Here is a 21,396-nt window from a genome sequence, read left to right on the forward strand (position 1 = left end):
TGCAGGATTCCATGGGAAGAGGGCTTGAGGCAGTGTACTTTGGGAGCACATTCCACATTTATTGCCCTGATCTGAAGCCTGCCTGTGCTTCATAAGTACAGCTGGCATTTACTCACACTTAAGGCAGATTTTCAAACTGATTGACAGTTTAGCAAATGGGATATAGTTCTCCATAGAATATTTTAGTCTCTACTTCATCTGCCCTTTACTTAAGACACAGTTATACTTTCTTAGATGAAAGTATTTTTTCATTTTTAAAATGCTTTATTCATATTAGTTGAGTATAGATTTTAAATGAAATAGTTTGATGTGCATGATTTTTGCCAGCAATGTTATTTTTCAAACAAAGATAATTATGTAAAAAATTAGTATAATATATGCTTGTATGAATCAGATGGTTATACAGGCTGTATCTTACTGCTGTGTTTATGCATTAGTACTCAGAATGAGCTACTATTTTCTGCCTTCAAAATAGACTTCATTTTGATATAAAGGTATTTTTACCATTATTTATCTCAGATGTTAATAAGGTACCCATTACCTGTGTATTTATTTCATTAACTGGAAGAAATACTAATTTAAAAACTTGCAAGACTGCAAATTTTCCCAAAATTATCATCCTATATTAACAGATGTTTAAGATATATTCTCTAAAAACTGTGACAATTACATTTGAGAACTTTCTGGCAAGTGGCATAGAAAGAAACATGGCTTAAACTTTTTGTTCACTTTTAGCAAGGCTGACCTTTCAGCCTTTAAGAGTCAGCACCCCAACATTAGCAATCTCTGCCTCCTTATGGTATTAAGTAGGTGGTGCTGGGTTATAGGTTTTAATGCATTTGTTAGGAGTATTTAAATTTAACATTTATTCAAACACCTGATGTTTTAACTTATTTACCAGCACATTTTATTTATACAAAACAACATTTTTTTTGTTTCTAATGAATGACACACATATGGTCCAGAAAGGTTTATAAATAAATACATTAATTTCCCCATTTTAGGTCACCACTTGCTTCAACAAGTTCTTGTTATTGCTTTATTTTAGATGAGACTGAAAAATGTAAATTCAGTAATGCAAAGTAAAATTGATCTGTTGAGTTTAATGTCAGGTGACCACATTATAGAATAGATGGACTTCTGTCCTCTTGATGTCAGGTTTCATCCACTGTTTCTTAAGCCTCCCTCACTGATACAGTGTCTGGAAATGTTAAGACTATGTTAAAATCAGAATTTAAGTGTTCTGAAGCAGAGTTGTTACAGGGAAACAGAGGTTTTGCTCAGTGTCTTTGTGTACAAAAGATATTTGCTCTAACACTTGGAGATCTACACTTATCCCCAGAACTTACAAACAAGTGGAAGGAGAGATTTCACATAAATCCTCTGCCCTCCTCGTATATACCACAGCACGTATGGATATGATTCTGCATTCGAAATAGCGTGCACATACACACCCACACCCCCACACACCTAAACACACCCACACATACACACACACCCCTACACACACCTACCTACACCTACACATATATACACACACACACACACACCTACACATATATACACATACACACACACCCCTACACACACCTACCTACACCTACACCTACACACACCTACACATTTATATACACACACATACACACACACACACACACCTACACATATATATACACACACATACACACACACACACCTACACATATCTACACATACACACACCTACACATACACACACACACACACCCACACCTACACACATACACACACACACACACACACCCATACACACCTACACATACACACACACAGATATTGTAACGGTTTTCTAAAAATGGTAATTGATATTATTTATCACCCCCCTCCCCTTTATAAAAAAACAAAATCCCAATTTCTTCCAGGTTAAAATATTAGTTGCTTAATGAGAATTGGCTATATTGTATTGGTTTATTTTATTTTATAACAATAGTTAGTCTTTGTTGACTTATCAGACATAGACTAACCCTCTCTCAAATAAAGGGGTTCATTTCATACATTGTTAATGGTATACTGGAAATGAGAAAGGGAATTAGATTCTGTTTTTAAAACATTTTAAATAGTCACTAAATTACTTGTTTTTATATGCCAACTAAATGAAATATTATTAGATTTTAGTTGCTCTGAATTTGAGGTTGATATGGAAGTTAATAGTTACACATAACTATTACGTAATAGGGTCTTTTCACACCTATGTCCAAATGTCCAAAAAAAAGTATAAAATACTCTGCATAGTTAACTTGCTACGAATTTTCAAAAGTCAGAATGCTTAAATTATCTTAGTCATTTTCATTTCCTGAATACTAGATATAATTACCAGCTTCTCATGCTTTATCCAGCTGACCAGAGCAGAGTCACCCTGAGATCTGTCTCCCTCATGATCAGCTCTCCCAATTCACAGTAAGCAGTTCAGTGTCCCTTCTTCAAGGCTTGTGGGAATTGAAGAGCCATGTATCCTAAGCATCGTGGTCTCACACCCTCATGCAAAGTGCAGTGCTGTGAGGCACAGCAATCCGAAGTCTTGTACCATAGAGCTCACCCCACCTTCCTTAGTTCTGTCTCTTGCTCTTCTCCAGCTTGGACACTCCTGGAATACCTGCCTTTTTTCTATCAAATTATTTTCTTCATCAAACTCCCCATTCACCCTCATCTGGCTCTGGTTGAAAGTGATATACTTGATGAAATGTGTGTTGCATAGTTAGAAAGTAATTATTTTTCTGAAGAATATTTAAAAAAAAATACTATTTGAGTTTAATGTCTGTGTCTTCTTATTTTCTCTTCCAATTCCAGACAGCTTTGCCTTTCTACCTCTTGCCTGTGGACCAGCTTCCTGGGAATTATTTTTTTTTACATTTATAAATTAATTTAATATTAAGGTTGCAAAGACAGGGTATAGTAATCTCATGTGACTTTTGAAAATTTAATGATATTACAGCAGGCATGATATAACATGTGTCCCTCACTTTTCCTTCTAGAACTAGATCTCCACCCCCTTCATCTGTGTTTTGGCTTTTTGTGGGATGCTTGAATGGCTGCCCCATGTATTTTGTTGCACTTTTCCATTGCTTCTTGTGTTCTGGTGGGAACCTTGGTGATTCTTCTCCATTGCTACCTGAGCTCTGTGCTGGTTGCTGCTCATCCTCCAGGGTCTTGTGCTGGCTGGTCATGTCTCTACCTTTTTGGCACTACCCCTTGGCAGAACCGTGGTCCCTGGTTGGCTGCCTTTAAATCCTTGTGAGGGTGGGGAATATTCCTCCCCTGCTGCTACAATTGAGCTCTGTGCTGGGTACCACAGAGCCCTCTAAACTTGCTTTCAGTTGCTAAGGCATCCCGAGCTTTGGCTGTGGCTCAGTGGTCCTGCTATTCAAACCCTAAAACTTCCCTAGCCTCTACACTCAGTGGTAGCAGCAGGTGTTGGGATTTCTCCAACTTCTAAGGCCTTGGGAGGAAGAGAGTGGCTGTTGACATAGACCTCAAGGATTTTCAGAGTACGCCAGGAAACTTCTCCAGAAGATATGTACAGGTAAGATTCTGATTTCTCTAGGAAGCAATTTCAGAGGCACAGAAAACAAAACCTCTAGGCATGGGTGGGTATAGATGGGTTTTAGTAGAGAATAGAGAACTATGAGAACCTAGGCAAAGCAGTGGGACACTACTTACTGCAAACACTTCCAGGAGGGAGATGATCCTGTGTGAGCTTTACATTTCTATTCTCTTTTACTTTTATTACATTTTGGTATTGGACAAATTTTAAAGTATTGTACCTGTTGATTTGAATTGAAATTATGAATCAGTTTGTTTTTCCATGTTATGTCGTCATTTTGTATTTACTAAGATCATTTTTGAGATTTAAAACATTAAAAAATAAAGTAGCAATCTTTAATTTTACAAAGGTGCCTGTATTGTAGTTAACTTGCTGTTAATATTTAAATATTAAAACAAAAAGTATTAAATGAGTGTTTTCTTAAATTCTGACTGCAACAGCCTGTTCTCTTAGGATTTTATTTTCTCTTCCTCTCTTTCCTTCTCTCCCTTTCTCGTCTCCTACCCCTTGTTTTTTTGTTTGTTTGTTTTTTTAAGATGGTCTTGCAGTGCAGCCAAGGCTGTTTAGAAATTTACTCTTACAGTCCATCCAGCCCCAACACTTAGTGAACTTAGTGATCTTCTCTCTCCCAGTCTCTAGTGCTGGGGTAACAAGTGGGAGCTACAGTGAGGGCCTGTTTACAGTGAGGGCCTCTTCACGGAGAACTCACCTGCGACTGGGTGAAGACATGTGAGGTGCTGGTGCTGCGTTTCTGAGTTGTAGTAAGGTAGCATTATAAACTGTGTTCGCAGAAGCACACATCTAGCACAAAGCCAGCATCTAACTTAATTCTAATATACTCTTCATCCTATGCTTCCCGGGCACTAATCTGTGAGCTGACTTTCTGATTTCAGCCTTCATAGCATCTTTTTACCTTCTTTGATTTTTTAAAAACATGAACTTAATATTTTAATCAATACTCAATAATTGAAATTAAAGCTCTTATTTCCAAAGCCAACCTAAATTTGGTACTAAAATTAAAATATATTCTTTTCCATAACTTTACAAACGGAAACTATATTGAATAGTATTTATTTCTTTTCTGCCCTATGTTATAGTCCATCCAGACTGCAAAGAATATAAACAGTATTTCAAAGTTTTTATAGTGAATTAAAATACATATTTGGTTTCTTATGAAAAACATAAAAGTGACATTTTGTTGTTCTTATTCTTAATGGTTATAAAGAGCTTTCAGGTAAAAATGCAGCTGGTTTAGTTATTTGAAAAAATACTTGATATGAACTTTAAGGTGAGGAATTAGTGTTATGGTTAAATGTACTTTGAGTACAGCTCACTTAAATTTCTCCAGAAATCTCATTATTCCTTAAGATGAGATATCACATGAATATAAGAGTGTGAACTCTTAAAAATCATGAAAAAACTTTTGTTGATTATGAATAATTATTTCAGGAGGAGTATGGTTTTCTTGCTCGTAGTCAGTCTATAGTGCATGTATCAGTTGTCAGAATTAGGCCCAGCGCCCAGTTCTAATGCTAACACTTAACTCAGCTCAGCTTGAACCGTGACCTGTCTATCCCGTGCTCCCTCTTTCTCTGTGCAGCAGAGACCTCCAGAGGAGAGTAGCAGAATGTTTACAGTATATGCTGAATTAGGTAAATACGGAGTTTTAATTTTGAGTATTTTTTAAATGTAATAAGAAAGTCAAACTATGTAACCTTCATTTGACATGTCCATGTAGAAAAGAAAAAAAAGTCTGTGTTTTGTCAGCGCAGCGGAATGGAGAGATGAGTACAGGGCTGTGGCCAGCTGCCGACATTCTGTTTCTTTATAGAGTTATGCTGCTCAAAAGCAAAACATTCCTATTTTTTATCCATCTTATGTGGAACTGAAAGCTTACTGGTTAGTTTTACAGAATTAAAATGATCTTTTAGTTAATTTTTATATTTTATTGTTTAATTTCATATTTTAAGTTGTTTCTAAGGAATCACTTTTTTTTTTTCTAGAAAACAAGGTAGGGATGAGAGGAAGAAGAAAAGAAAAGTGTAGTGAGAGATCGTTTTATACCTGTAAGACATTTTCTGATGAAATTAACCACGACAACAGGAAGATACTCAGGATAGTATTGTTACTGAACCATGGGGATGAGGACACTGAGGCTTTATGAAGTGGAACACCCACCATGCTCTTCACTCTGTGGCTCACTGACACCAGAAAGAGTAGATGCAGGTCACTGAGGACCCACTGCTCCCTTCTCTCCTCGCCCTTTTCATAGCTCACTGTCATCAAGGAGAGTCAACACAGTCTGCACCCAAGTCATTCCAGACTCTTATTCCTTGCCTGGTTTTGTGACCTTGAGATGTTTACTTACAGTGTTCTCTAAGCTTACCCTCTGTAATATATGGATAACATTATCTCCTTGTCAGAGTTTTTTAATAAGATTTAATTTAATGAACCAGCTTGCGCCAGTGCTTAGCATAGTGGCTAGCATACAGAAAATGGCAAATGTGTGGATTTTCCCAAGGTCACACTGCTAGGACAGGATTGAGTCACAACTGAAGCACAGGTCTCTCTGAATAACATAGTAAATAAAGTGGTAGAAGATACAAGCACATGCACACACAACATACTGCAGAAACTTCAAAACAAAGATCATACTACTTCTGGACCTCTAGTGCTCTCTCTCAACTAATTGCAGACATTAAAAGATACATATGCAAATCGCAGGCTCAGATACCCATTGGCTTTTACTAACAGTTGACCAAGATATAAACAACTCTTTAAAAGCACAGTGTCTTTATCAGATTGACAGATCTGGTTAGTAAAAACTATTTACAGATAGATAGATCTTCTATTCTCCAGGAACCAAAATGTTGTATCATGATACAGACTGGTAATGCGGAGGGAGGGAAATGTCAAGGAATGAACGCAAATAGAGAGGGGCCAGAAGTTGTTTTTATCTTGCCTGATGTAGTTTGTAACACTGGAGTGCCCCAGGGAGTGAGAGTGCCGGCTGCACAGATGATAGAATATTTGTTTGATCTTTAGTCTCTGTAGCAGAGCACAAACAAGCAGGGTGGGCTTTTTCATCAAAACTGAAGTGTCAGGGCTGAGCTTTGAATGCTACGTAGCCATTATATGGATTTAAGGTATATATTTTTTTCAGTGAAGTTCTTGCTGCTCTTTAATGTCCCGTACTAGACTTTGGAAAGCTTGAGGCTAAGAATGCTTATGTATTGGCTTCTAATCTCTGCATAATTCCTATGAAAGAAATGGACATTCAACATATATTTAATTAAGTTAAAGGAAGTATATTGCAGAACTGGGTAAGAAGACTAACTTTAGGGTCAAATGGTACCAAAGTGATTAGAAAACAAGGCCCTGGTGTAGATGTAGAGACTCAAGACTCAGTCCAAATATAAGGGAAGATTAGGGCAGATGCTGCAGGGTTGGGGAGCTGTGAGTTAGTGTTTTCTGATACCTGGCCAAGCATGTGGGAAAACTGAAACCTGCAGTACAGCTGTTAGCACAGGAGTAAAGTGTTAACATCACACATGAGCACATGTACCTGGAGAATGGAGAGGTAAAGGACTGACCTGTAATTTCTTTATGTTTTTCATGTTGAAAAGTATTTATGACATTAGAAACTCAATTTGGTGCCAGAGTGTGGAGGGAAAACCAAATAGAAGTATATCACTGGTATATGTCTCCATTAAAGGGCTTTTCAAAATATGGTTTAAATGTACAATGTTGTAAAATTGTAACTTGCAGTGCATAAAGTAATGTGGATGACTGAGAAAGAGTGTAATTCTAAAAGCTGAAATACTTAATGGAGAATTATTGGAATAGTATTGATATTTGTCTTGTAATAAAACTCTCACTGATCTTTTGATGTTTATTTGCAGATATAGTAAGGGAAAGGCATTATCTTTTATGGAAACAAGAAAACTTAAAAGGAACAAAGAAAAATGCTTAATTTTAAGCCAAACACTGTGTTAATACAACTAAAACCTCAAGGCAAAATCTAATGCTCCTTTGAGCTGCTCCCCTTCCCAGGAGGCTGTAATCATGCACTTGATGATTAGTGTTCACACATAAAGGGGTAAGGACCAGCACCATTCACTGGCTGATACAGGAGGGATTTCAGTTGCATGTAAGAGGCACTTGAATGTCTAGGCTGCATGCAGCCGCTCCTTTATCCAAATCCTGGGGAGTGTATGCTGTCACCCAAAAAGAGCAAGTTTAGAAAATATCAGATGAGAGTAAAAATCAAACCACATAAGCAAATGTTCCAGGAACATTTGTGTCTTAATTTGAAAAGACCATATGTTGCAGCAGTACTTCAGTTAGATTAAGATAGTGCTGAACTTTCCAGAATACCATCAGAAGAAGCTTAAATTAACTGAATACTTCAAAATATTATGTTATGCAAATATACATGGATATGAAGGTAAACATAGGATTGAGTGTGAATGGAGCAAACTTAGAACTAACTCTCATGTACCTCATTTTATAAATATAGGAGTTACCTGGGCCATTACTATCCTAAAATGTGGCTCTCCAGTTTGTTCTTCATAGTTTTCTGTTTGGAGGCTATCTTCACTTTACCCACAGTGTGTGTGTGTGTGTGTGTGTGTGTGTGTGTGTGTGTGTGTTTTAATTTGTTTCACACTTTCTTGTGCCTGCTTTTAGTTTTTGTTGGCAGCTTGCTATTTGTGTTTTAACTAGGCAGTAATTTGGGTATATAATTAAAGTAGTACCCTTTAACTAACAAAAATGAAACCCATCATAACATCTTTCACATGTGGAAATTCTCATATATATATATATAGTATATAAGCTTACCCCTCCTAATTCTTTGTCATGGAATATGTTCCTGACAGTTTCATTTGCTTTATTCTGCGCTGTTATGTTAAGATAGCATGGTGTAAATAAAATCTGTGAGGTCTCTCCCTAAGGAAAATTTTGTCAATAGAAGGAAAAGTTTTAACACTAAGGCTCAAACTTTTAAAAAGTGAATATAAACATTTATAGTATATTAGATATACACTACAAAAACTTTATGCCATTTCTAACAGTTAGAAATGTTCTAGCTTAACCTTGTGATTAAAAATATTATTTTCAGAGTCAGAAAAGCTTAGAAAGTGTGGATTTATGGTGGTAATAGTCGTGCTACCTTGGGAAGTTACTTGATTGTGTTATTGGGAACCAACAAACGTTAGTCTTTGTGGAGAGTATAATAATACATGGTAGGATTCTTTGAGGAATAGATATTTGAATCATATCAAGCCATACCTGGAATATAGCAAACACTGAGGAAGCTGCTGTCTTGTTTTAACTTCATTTTTAGTAAGAGAACTGAGAGAAATGAGTCTGAGATGAAAAACTGGACATAATAAGAATTCAGCCTGTCAAAGGCGTCATACTTGTGCAGTAGCATGAGCTTACCAGCATGGAGGAGAGAAATAAGGAATAGACAAAAATCATGTCAGGTCCTTGACAGTGATTGTTACTGTTTCAATAGTGCCCCTTAGAAAACTTTCCCATCCCCACAAGTGAATCTACTCAAGGTCAGCCCTGCCTGTTTTCATCTCATAGATGGCCTTTATACTTTGGTGATATCCTTATAGCCCTGAATATTCAGATACTTCACCTATCACAAGCCAGGTGCATTAATTTTGGAACGTTTTTCGTTTATTTACTCCACATTTTCTTGAGTTATTTTGGGAAGGGTTCCTTTATGGTTTTTTGCATTTGCCATTATCATTTGGAATAAACCTAGCGACTATCACACATACTACCTATACAGGAATACCACTATTTTTTATGGAGTAACTTGAGTGTTAGTTTCTTTTAGGACTCTTGATGGCTATTTTCAGGTTAGGAAAACGTGGCTCTGCAGTAATATTTTAAAGTTTGCCTAGATTATTTGAAGCATAAACTATCATGAACTTCAAAGAGTATAGGTGGCCCAGAAAGGAGGCCAGAGAATCTGGATTGAAAACATTGACATAGTGTAAGCTTCGTAAACTGCCGAGCCCTCACAACAACTTAATGCAGTGTGGTGCATAGTCCATCCATCCTCCACACATGATCCATCCAACCTTGAGAAAATAGGATTTTATTTTACATTCTAAGATGTCTGATGTTGAAAGATTCAGCTTGTTTCTCATTTATCAGAATAACTTCGTTAACTATTGTAACATATTTACAAATCTCTGATAAAAATCAACTAAGAGAAACCACTATTGTATCGATATGATCTCCATCTGGTTCTGCCAGTAAGTACTACTTGGCATCAGCTATAGTGCTTGGATTTGGTAACTGCATATGTGGTGGATCCCAGGTGTGGGGGTTTCTGAGTGATCTTTTCTTCAATCCCTGTTCTCCTATTTGACCTTGCATTTTCTCCCGAGTTTTGTTCTCCTGTCTAAGAAGGACTGAGGCAACCCTATTTTGGCCTTCTTTCTTTTTGAGCTTCATAATGTCTGTGAGTTGTTTCTTGGTATTCAGAGCTTTCTGGGGCTAGTATCTGCTTATCAGTGAGTGCATACCATGTGTGTTCTTTTGTGACTGGGTTACCTCACTCAGAATGATAGTCTCTAGTTCCATCCATTTGCCTATGAATTTCATGAAGTCATAAATAGCTGAGCAGTACTCCATTCTGTAAATGTACCACACTTTCTGTATCCATTCATCTACAGATGGACATCTGGGTTCTTTCCAGCTTCTGGCTATTATAAATAAGGCTGCTATAAACATGGTAGATCGTGTGCCCTTGTTATATATTGGAACATCTTTGGGGTATATGCCTAGGAGTGGAATAGCTGTGTCTTTAGGTAGGACTATGTACAATTTTCCGAGGAACCGCCAGACTAATTTTCAGAGTGGGTGTACCAGCTTACAACCACACCAACAGTGGAGAAGTGTTCCTCTTTCTCCGGATCCTCTCTAGCATCTGTTGTCACCTGAGTTTTTGATCTTAACCATTGTGACTGGTGTGAGGTGGAATCTCAGGGTTGTTTTGATTTGCATTTCCCTGAAAACTAGGGATGTTGAGCATTTCTTTAGGTGCTTCTCAACCATTTGATATTCCTCAGCTGAGAATTCTTTTTTTAGCTCTGTACCCCAATTTTTTATTGCTTTGATTATGTTTAGGTATGGGCCTTGGATTCCTGTTCTTTCCAAGACTTTTAACATGAAGGGGTGTTGAATTTTGTCAGATGCTTACTCAGCATCTAGTGAGATGACCATGTTTTTTTTTTTTTTTCTTTTGAGTTTTTTTATATGGTGGATTACATTGATGGATTTCCGTATATTAAACCATCCCTGTATCCCAGGGATGAAGCCTACTTGATCATGGTGAATGATGGTTTTGATGTGTTCTTGGATTCTTTTTGCAAGGATTTTGTTGAGTATTTTTATATCAATGTTCATAAGTGAGATTGGTCTGAAGTTCTCTTTCCTTGTAGGGTCTTTGTGTGGTTTAGGAACGAGGGTTATTGTAGCCTCAAAAAATGAGTTAAGTAGTGTTCCATCTGATTCTATTTTGTGAAAAAGTTTGGAGAGTATTGGTATTAGGTCGTCAATAAATATCTGATAAAATTCTGCACTGAACCCATCTGGACTTGGCCTTTTTTTGGTTGGGAGGCTTTTGATGATTGCTTCTATTTCTTTAGGTGTTATTCTGTACCCCAATTTTAATAGGATTATTTGATTCTCTAGAGTCTAGCTTCCTGAGTTCTTTCTTTATATTGGATACTAGCCCTCTATCAGATGTAGGATTGGTAAATATCTTTTCCCAATCTGTTGGCTGCCCTTTTGTCTTCTTAACAATGTCCTTAGCCTTACAGAAGCTTTGCAATTTTGTAAGGTCCCATTTGTCGATTCTTGATCTTAGAGCTTAAGCCATTGGTGTTCTGTTCAGGAATGTTTCCCTGTACCTATGCGTTCTAAGTTCTTCCCCAATTTCTCTTCTCTTAGTTTTAGTGTACCTAGTTTTCTGTGGTTATATTTGATTCACTTGGACTTCAGCTTTGTACAAGGAGATAGGAAAGGATCGATTTGCTATCTTCTGTCGGCTGACTGACAGTTGAACCAACACCATTTGTTGAAGAGACTGTCCTTTTTCCGTTGAATGTTTTTATCTCCTTTGTCAAAAATCAAGTGATCATTGGTGTGTGGGTTCATTTGTGGGTCCTCAGTTTTGTTTCATTGATCAACCTGCCTATCTCTGTACCAATACCATGTAGTTTTTATTACAATTGCTTTGTAATATCATAACAGCTTGAGATCAGGGATGATTCTCCCAGAAATGTTTTTATTCTTCAGATTTCGCTATTCCAGGTTTTTTGTTATTCCAGATGAATTTGCAAATTGCTCTTTCCAACTCTATGAAGAATTGAGTTAGAATTTTTATGGGGATTGCACATATAGATACAGCTAAGCATTCTTGTAGTAAACTATTGGACTGAATTCAGGGACCCCAATGAGGGTGCTAAAGGAAGGACCTAAGGAGCTGAAAGGTTGCAGTGACATGGGAAGAACAACATTATCAACCAACCAAACCCTCCAAAACTCCCATGGAGTAAAACCCCAACCTTTGTGCACACATTGAGAGACCTATTGATCCAGTTGTATATGTAGCTGAAGATACCAGTGTCTGGCATCATTGTGAGAAGAGACTTTTGGCCCAGGGAGGGCATGTTTTCCCAATGTAGGAAAATGCCGAGGCAGTGGGGTGGAGAGGGTGATTAGGAGGGAGTGCACCTCTGTGAAGGCAAATGGAGGACGGGCGTATGAGAGAGGGGTAAGGGAAAGGGATAACATCTCAAATATAAATACAGAATATCTAATTTAAAAAAACCCATACTATCAAAAAAAAGAAAGAAAAAGAAAAACCATTGTTAACTTTACTGATATTGTTAAGATTGCATTATAGACAAAAATATATTTACTGAGGTCAATGTAACATTTAAAACAAAGAACAAAATTTTGAAGGTGTGCTTACTGGCACTGTCCCATATTCCAGATGTGTGGGAGCCTGATAGAAAGTTCAAAGTAGGCTTGTGTTACAGAGCAGATTCTCCAGCATGACCAACTTATCCTTTTCTCAAAAATAAAAGGAAATATTTTTTAAGTGTTGAGGCTATTGCCTAACATATACAAGCCCTCGATACAAGATACAGTATCTAGAGGCACTACACACACACATATAACAACAACAACAAGAAAGAAAATAACACAGAGACTTGACCATTTTAAAACTGATACTATCTTTGTAAACATAATATTTTATAGTTTCTTAAATTGGGTTGAGTTTATCGTTCTAATAATATTTAAATTACAAATTTTCCATTTTAAAGTTACATTGCATTTAGTTTTCATGTTTTTGGTAGCTTTTTTTTCTTTTTTTTTTTTTTTTTTTTTTTTTTTTTCTCCTAGGAGTTCATATATGTTGAATAATTTGAAGACAGGTTAGTTTCTACTGAAGGTTTTTAATATACTTGTAGTTTTCAAAGAAATCCAAGAGCCTTACAGTGAAGGAGACTGGAAGTGAAGTTGGAAGACAGGAAGCTAAGCCTGGCTTGAAGTGACTTATGCAGCTTTCTAAGGGAGTTTGAGTTCTTCACACTTGCAGAAATGGCTGTGCCATCTGGGGCTCACCCATCTTGCTTCCCCAGGCAGCTTGTGAAGAACTGGTCTTCTAGAAGCAATGCAGAATAAATGGAGGTTTAGAACAGGCTTCAAGCCAGTCTTCGTCCTCAGTTTTACCATTTCTTGTGAACATTAGCATGGAAAAGATAATTTGTAGTGTAAACTTTTCACCTGATAAGAATAAGGAGAAGAGTTTCAACTCTGTTTTCCATTTACCTAAATCATATAAGTTAAAAAAAAAAAAAGACAAGGGCTATTTAAAATTTGGTCCTAAAGAATTTCACAGGTTCTAAATGAGAAAGTAATGAAATGGGGGGAAGATAGGGTGCAAAATACAGCCATCTGGAGCTGAGATCCTGAGGTGGTAGGGTAGACTAATCCTCTGAGTCTTGCTCCTCAGTTGGCTCCTCCTCCCTCTCTCCCCCTCCCACTCCTGCTCTGTTATGTAGCAGTTCCCTTTGTGATTATACTTTCTATCACTTTGGGAATCTCCTTTAGACATGCCAATCAGTAAAGAAGACTCAGAGAGTAGTCTGGTTGCCCTGAAGAGGTTTTATATTTAGACCATCTGAATTAGAAAGGATATTGTCCAACTTCTTTAGCTGCCTGCAGGTACATACTGTACTCCAGCCAGGTCCCAGGTTTTGTGAACTGTCATCTTTGTTGTGGTGAGCCTTAGTAATCAGCTGTCTTTGAGTCATTTCTTCTTTTGTATGTAACTTTTCACTCACATGCCTGTAAGTAACCCCAGTAAAGCTTATTGGTTCTCCCAAACAAACAAACAAGACACAGCCATCTGCCCTGATGAAGAAAATGTATTTTTAGCTAACACTAGAGAATTTACTTTCCTGAAATAGTTGGATATGCCAAATGTGTGCTAATAAATAAATGAATATTCGAGTAACAATTTATCTGAATGGAAATGAATGACTTAAATTTATTAGTTGTGTGTTCTCATGCTTCTTTATTATTTTTAGGAAAAGTGCGACAAAATTTATTCTTCAAGTGCTACAAAATTTATTGAAAACTGTTAAATGGAATTCCTTCTTTCTGTGTGGGAGTTGCTAGTTACTGCAAAGGGCCAGGGCTGTTTGATTGGTATTGCTTCTGTAGGTTGAATTATTCTGCATGTGTGGAGGTTTTAGAATAAGACAAGAAAACACAGATCCTAAGTGAGGGGGCTATTTTAAGAAAAGTAAATACTAGGTCAAGTGATCACATCTAAAAGTAACCCATAGAAGTTGATTAATAATATTACAGTGGTTTAAAATGTATTAATGTGTTGTGCCCCGTTTCATTTGGTGCTGATGGCAATAAATGAATACTTTTTAAGCAAACTTTGGGATTACAGATTAAATATTGCTTGTTGAACATCTTAGGACATTGTTGAATTAAGAAAAGTCACTGCAGAAAGGAACCAACGTTGACTGTTGAGGTTCTGCTGAGTGTATACTAGAAGCTTAGCATAGGTATGACTATTTTGAGTGGAGCATATCACTAGAGAGCTCTGGGAACACTTGAAACACCTAACATTTTTTTTCACTGCTCACCATCCAGGTATTTCAAGTGATTCCCTTTACTTAGCTTGTTATAGAGTTAGGCTTTCAACAATGTAAAATACTTGTTGTGTCTTGATTCATAGCTAAATAAAGTACTTAATATTGAAACAGAACACAGAAATGACTTCAGAAACTAGAGTTAATGAAAGTTTATTTCTGATTACTATGAATTAGTAACTTAATGTATTAACATTTCACTGTAAAATGAAAAAAAGACAAAGATGCTTTGAACTTCTAAACAGTCAGCTTGTCAAAGCCCTAGCTTTGTGTTTACCTGTGCTGTACTTTGTCCTGCCTAGAGGGAAGAACTGAAGGAGAGAGGCTGGCTGTCATTTCTTTTGTACTCTAGTAACATGGACTTATTCATAGTCATAAGTCTTAATAAAACCACACAGTTCACTCATGTGTATATCAGGAAAGTAGATAGCACTTTGAAAATGGTTAGCACTTACAAAGTAGGCGCCATAAATTTAAATACTATTATATACTATTGTTACTTCTTTTTCAATATGGTGGTAGCAAGAAAAGTGTCAGGCAATAACCTCGAGGATTAGAATATTGATAAGGGTTTGGTGCATTATCTTCATTAAGATAAGAAACATTTGTTATTTTTTTTTTGAGAATTTAATATATGAATACAATATCATTTCCCTTCTTCTCCTTCCTCCAATTTTCCCCATCTCCTCAAATTAATGACTTCTTATTTTTTAATTATAATTGGTGTGTGTGTGTGAGAGAGAGGGGGGGGAAGGAGGGCGGAAGGGAGGGAGAGAGGGGTTGGGGAGATCATTTAGTGTTCTCTATGTTTAGGGCTGACCTCATAGGTCCTCATCCCTGGAGAAGACTGAGTCTCACCTCTTCAGTAACTTAATTCCCTGAGGATCTTCCAGGGTTGGAGCCTTATAAGGTTTCCCTCCTTTGTGTTGCCATGTGAATTTGATGGTATCATTTTTTAGATATTGTTTAGGAGTAGAAGTGAATATCAGCTGCTAACACAGAACTATGGGGAAAGCTGTGAAGAACAGTGAAATCACAGATTTTTTTCCCCACTAAGTGAGGTCACAGGCATCAGTGGAGAGCCAAAGCATGGAAAGTCCCTAACTAGGTGAAGGTGATCAGAATATGTCGTCATGGAATTTGGATTGAAGATAAACCAGACACTGACTTGGGGAAACCATGAAGGAGACTCTGGGCAATAAGACTGATTTTCTTAAATTATCAATTCAAAACCTTCAGGATCTGTTTGTCCTTGTCTGTGTCTACTTCCTCTGCCAAAGCTTTGTTAATGGATTGCGCTAAGTCTTTTTACTTTGTTTGTTTTATATAGTCCCACCTGGACATAATGTTGTGAGACAGAGGGCCTGACCTGTCCTTAGACACACTGCTGAGCCTTTCCTTTCCTGGGTTCTAATGAATTTCAGAAACTGATGGGAGCTGACTATGAGGAAATGGGCCTTGCAGGCCTATCCCACAACCACAACAAGAATGGGAGACTGGCCACTTATAAGCCTTTATAACACTTTCCAAAACAAATACTTAATTTCTAATGAATAAGATAGATAATATTAGACATTTTTATCTTGCTAAGAAAATTACAATATATCAAAATAGCACAGAGCCCAGAAGTAAATAATACAAAGGCATATAATTCATTGTAGAAAGTGGAAACACTTGACTAAAATAGAAAATAGGTAAGACTAAAATTTGTAAAGGAAATAGTTGCTGAATGCTACCTCTAGCAGTCAGAAAAATCCTGACTTGTCATTTGCCTTTTGCCTGCACTCAGGCAGGCACAGCCCTCACTAGAACAGAGGTTTGTATATTAGGCTCCAGTATGACAGAAGGTAAAAACTGAAAGTTAGACTTGCCTTGATGCTTTATATGAATTAAAAACTTGTTAATATTTCATTACCATGTAATTTCAGTTATATTTCTGAAATTTTAAGAACTCCTTTTTAATGTTTATTTATATATTTATATTATAGTGATATTTAAAGTTATAGTCTTATCTGTAAATACATAGGTAAGGAGTCTAATGCGATAGGCTTAAAGGCATACTGATGGTATTTAAGCATGCTCTCATTTCACATACATTATCATAGATGACAGTTGTATCAACTGTAATTCAGGCCTACCTAAAATGCTATTTGAAATGATATAGATGGTTTAGCATGCAAAGCATTCACACTGGTCTCCCATATTGAAAAGCCTCATTACAGGTGTGTGTGTGTGTGTGCGCGCGCGCGCGTGTGTATCCTATTTTGAGCTTCAAAAGTTTATTTTTGATAACCTTAAGCATTACTCTGCGCTTTTATGTTATTTCTACTGATAAATGCTGGGTTTTTAGAAAAAAAAGTAGGCACAGACTATCTACTATTTTCACTTTTTTGATTCAACATTATATTTAAAGTGGAATGTATTGCTATTGTAATTTTTTAATTATGTCAATTGTAGTTTTTAATTTTAGTTACTTGATATTGTTTTTCATGCAAATCTTTTGCTCTATTTTTCTTCAAAGTATAAAAGAAAGAGATAGAAAGAATATTTAGTATGTGTAAAGAAAGCTGACTACATTCAAATACTTAGACATGTGCACATGTTACTACTGATTATAACCACTTGTAATTCTGATTGATCTTCACTGTCATGCCATTGCCCGAATCTAGTTCCTTTCAGATGCTCCTGAGAGGATAAGAACAAAGGTCCCTTTCCTACCCTGGCCAGTGAGACATTTTATAAAGTGAAACAAGTCTTTCCCAGGCTTACCTCTCTCAGCCATTCAATCACTCTCTTGACTGGTCTCCCTCCTGCCTCCCTGGAGTGTTAAAAGGCAGGCGTCGTTTCTCTTATATTCTGCTTCCACATTCTGTTTGATCTCTTCATAAAACCTTTTCTGAGTGAGGATCTATGGCACAGTCAGTTCCTCTAAGAACCTCTGCTGATCTGTTGCTCAGACACAGGGATGTTTCCACATCATCCCATATTGGTTCCTAGTGTAAGAATTTACCTGCGATGCAGGTAAGACTAACACTTTGTGATTCCGCAATGTCCTTATTCTGGAATAGCTGCACAGTTTTGACATTAAAATATATTTATGCTTATTAGTGATATACATAGGCAAAAATGTTTTGGGTTACATCCTATGTTGATAAGTCTGTGTAAGTCAGCTTTATTACAGAAGTGTGAAAGTAAGCCTTGTGGTAAAGCACAGACCTCACATGTTAATGTCAGATATAAATGTTTCCTGTAATCAGTGAACAGGTCTCATCCTAACATCAGTCTTGGCTCAGAACAGTGCATATCTTTGAGCTGTCTGGATTGCATTCCATCGTCAGGGGACTCTTAGATCTGAACTTGTCCTACCTCCATTGAACATACAATTTTGGGAGTGGCTGAGGCCTTGACAGATGTGTGCTCAGAAGTGAAGCCCGCATTTCTTTTTAGGTTGTCTGAGGTAGAGATATCCTATGCCGACATAATGCATCAAAGACTAGGGTAGGATGTCTTTTGCATGCAGATCTGTAGGGGAAATGCCAAGAACTTGATGCAGGTGCTGTGCTTTGTTTTCTCCTCTTTTCAAGTTTTCTTTAGAAGGGTACATGATTGCTAGGGATGTTATGATGCAAATGCCTCTTGACCAGCTCAAGTGAGAAACATTAATTCTATGGAAATTCATTTAGTTCTTGTCACAATTTAGCCATAGTCTATAGACTGTAATCTATAGATTCTAGCTTTTTGGTATAATAGTCATTTGAGAATTGAAATGTAACATAATACAGGGTTCACCTCACAAATCCCCACAACAGTATATGTCAGTTAGAGCAATGGTTCTCAACGTGTGGTTTTTGACCCTCAAAGATCATAGGAAAATACACATACTTACATTACTATTCATAATAGTAGGAAGATTAAAGATATGAAGTAGCAACAAAAATAATTGTATGGTTGAAGGGTCACCACAGCATGAGGAGCTGCATTAAAGGGTCACAGCATTTGGAAGGTTGAGAGCCAGTGAATTAGAACTTGGGGCCCTGCTCTATCCATTCACAAAGAACAGGAAAAGCAGAGAGGCTGTTTCTTAGAACTTGCTTCCTCAATTTGAGTGGAGAAGGCCAGTGTATTGCTGTCTGTCAAGATAGGAACTAATGGAGAATGAGAGATGGAGAGAGGATTACAGATATATGCACAGTCAGAGGCCACCTGAGCATGCTGTCTTGCATGTCTGTCCTGTGTGAGGCTGTAATAATCAATGTGTTCAACTTCTTATTCTTAGGGCTGTATTGGAGAGATGGCTGTAATCTGTATTAAAACATTACATAGAGATTAATGACAGCACTATATAAATGTCTTATTTGTGTATTTGGGTTTCCTTATGTTTTTACAGTTATAAAGCAAATATCTTTTTTTACAACATACTTTTTTTGATTGAAGCAATACAGATACAAGTGAAAGTATAAAGGGACAAAAAGAAGGTGTGGGTGTATGTGTGTGAGTGAGTGTGTGTGTGTGTGTGTGTGTGTGTGTGTGTGTGTCCGCCCACACACGTGCCTGTTCCACTGCCCAGGAGACAAAATAGTATCATGGCTTGAATGGCTTGAGATGTGGATTGGAGAGCATAGCAAGTTCAGTAAAAGTACAAACTGGACCCTTGTACCTATTTCTGTACAGAGGTCAGCAATCTAGGATCAAACTCAGCATTTACTCCATAAGCCTCAGGCCACCATACTTAACACATCATTGAGTATTTAATTATAAATTTTGCTTTGCTGTGCTGCTAGTAGATGTGATTATAGTGAGCCCCAAGTCATGCCTCATTAGGATCTAGAGTAATGGTAACTGTGGTCAGTGATGCTACCCTGCTCATTAATTACAGGTTTCTCAATTAGCCACTTCACATCTTGGAGCTGATTTTCTTACCTTTAAAATAAAGTAGCATCTCCCTTAATTACTTTCAATGACTGTTGTGACATATATAAAAAACATAATAATAGTGTGCAGTATCACCAAACAGTTGTAGCTTTCTCAGTACCACATTCATATTCCTAAGAGGTAGTGTTCTCATGAGCAGGAATTTTAGCCAGATGGTTGTATTGGAAGGCACTGTGAACATGGTTTTTAGTGTGATTAAAATTCTAGGAGTATGTGTGTATGTGTGGGGGGGTGGGGGTGGGATTTAACTGGAGGAAAGTGTGGGGTTATAACAAGAGAAAAGTGTGGGGGTATAACAGGAAAGTGTGGGGGTATAACAGGAGGAAAGTGTGGAGTATAACAGGAAATTGTGGGGGTGTAACAGGAGGAAAGTGTGGGGGTATAACAGGAGGAAAGTGTGGGGTATAACAGGAAATTGTGGGGGTGTAACAGGAGAAAAGTGTGGGGGTATAACAGGAGGAAAGTGTGGGGGTATAACAGGAGGAAAGTGTGGGGTATAACAGGAAATTGTGGGGGTCTAACAGGAGGAAAGTGTGGGGGTATTACAGAAGGAAAGTGTGGGGGTATAACAGGAGGAAAGTGTGGGGTATAACAGAAAATTGTGGGGGTGTAACAGGAGGAAAGTGTGGGGTATAACAGGAAATTGTGGGGGTGTAACAGGAGGAAAGTGTGGGGGGTATAACAGGAGGAAAGTGTGGGGGTATAACAGGAGGAAAGTGTGGGGTATAACAGGAGGAAAGTGTGGGGTATAACAGGAAATTGTGGGGGTCTAACAGGAGGAAAGTGTGGGGGTATAACAGGAAAGTATGGGGGTGTAACAGTAAAGTATGGGGTTTAACAGGAAAGTGTGGGGGTATAACAGGAGGAAAGTGTGGGTTTAACAAGAGGTAAGTGTGGGGGTATAACAGGAGGTAAGCATGTAGGAAAGGTTGTCCAAGATATGGAAGCTCAGTAGTCGGTCATCCACTCTTCTCACCCTTCCCTTCTTCCCGCAGCTCTTTTCACAGGCCTGGGGTTGAAGACTGCCTTATGAGGGAGTAAACTGCCTGCCTAAGGAAATCTAAGCTTCAGTGGGAGGAGAAAATATGGTTGTATCCTAGCTGCAAAGTTAGAAATGGGCTGGAGATCTTGTGTCACTGTGTAACCTAGCAGAGAGAGGGTAGAAAGTCATGTTGAAGTGTAAAGCCTGGGGACTGAGGTATCTGTGGAGCATAAAACAGAAGTGGAGTAAAAGGCTCATGGAGAAATAAGGATTTTTATGGTCCATTTTCAAGGAAAAGCGGGGGTTTTAAGCTTTAGAATTCTGGATTTTATGTATCCTGATGTCTTCTGGCATGCTATTAAAAGTCAACTATGAATAAAGCAATCATTTAACTTGGAATCAAATGACTTTTAAAGTTTCTTATGTCATTATCTATTAACATAAGTTTTATTGAAGATTGGATTTTGTTACTATTCAAACAATTATTAGTGAAGATAATGCTAGTTTGTTAATCACTGACTTCCTGTGTATATGATATATATATTATATAAGATTAATTGATGAAATAAAATATAAAAATAACTGAAGAGATAAATTAGAGTGAATATTAATTTTTCTATTGAAAGCTCCCATTAGAAAATAGGGCAAAATAAATTTGGAAAACATTACATTTCTTTTACTTTCAAATGTAC

At 37.3% G+C, this 21,396-nt stretch overlaps 1 protein-coding gene across 16 annotated transcripts in view; it reads left to right on the top strand.

Annotated features, from left to right (window-relative positions):
- Positions 1 to 21,396, top strand: part of MBNL1 (muscleblind like splicing regulator 1) — a 146,507-nt gene that overhangs the window by 53,856 nt on the left and 71,255 nt on the right. The window contains exon 2 of one of the 16 annotated variants that reach the window (XM_080929413.1): positions 3,012 to 3,559. The exons of the other annotated variants lie outside the window; for them this stretch is intronic. The gene's annotated coding sequence lies outside the window, so the exon portion shown is untranslated. The remainder of the gene's footprint in view (positions 1 to 3,011; positions 3,560 to 21,396) is intronic. 16 annotated transcript variants of the gene reach the window in all.

The sequence above is a fragment of the Micromys minutus genome, assembly GCF_963924665.1.
Source record: "Micromys minutus genome assembly, chromosome: 15".
NCBI lineage: Eukaryota > Metazoa > Chordata > Mammalia > Rodentia > Muridae > Micromys > Micromys minutus.